General features: G+C 39.4%; 1 pseudogene; it reads left to right on the top strand.

The window, feature by feature from the left end:
* The first annotated feature begins 207 nt into the window (after positions 1-207).
* On the top strand, positions 208-432 carry LOC104982860 (annotated as a pseudogene).
* Positions 433-500: the final 68 nt, after the last annotated feature.

Below are 500 nucleotides of genomic sequence, written 5' to 3'. Positions count from 1 at the left end.
TATTTCTTAAAATGCAATTATGAAACAAATAAATACCAGCACCTAGTATAGTGCCACACATGTCACTAGGTGCTGAGTACAGAGTTCTTGAAAAATGAATGTATTTCAACCCCCAACCTGGCTCTTGGAGTTAAAACATCAAAATAGCTACAGTAGCTTTTCCCCTTTTTTCTTGCTTCCTCCCACTCGGGGATTGGTTGGCCTGAGCACTCTCCTGTTTGCCCAATGAAACTGAGGAAATCAAGGACTTTGTGCTCACAACTAGGTGAAAGAATGCCAAATCTGTCAAGATGAAGAGAATCATGGACAATCCAGAGTTTAAAGCTTGAGATAGCAGATACATCTAAACCTTAATCGTCACAGACCAAGAGAAGGCAGAGAAACTAGAAAGCTGTCCCTTCCCCAGGTTTGGCAGTGAAGAAGCTGAAATGAACCAGGCATGCTAATCTGAACTATATTTAAGTGTTTTTTTATTCTTAAAAAAAAAAAAAAAGCAGCTG

This window comes from Bison bison, unplaced genomic scaffold, assembly GCF_000754665.1.
Source record: "Bison bison bison isolate TAMUID 2011002044 unplaced genomic scaffold, Bison_UMD1.0 scf7180017624221, whole genome shotgun sequence".
NCBI classification, from domain to species: Eukaryota; Metazoa; Chordata; class Mammalia; order Artiodactyla; family Bovidae; genus Bison; species Bison bison.
Note: the sequence above shows the minus strand (reverse complement) of the source record. Positions and strands in the feature narration are given on the sequence as shown.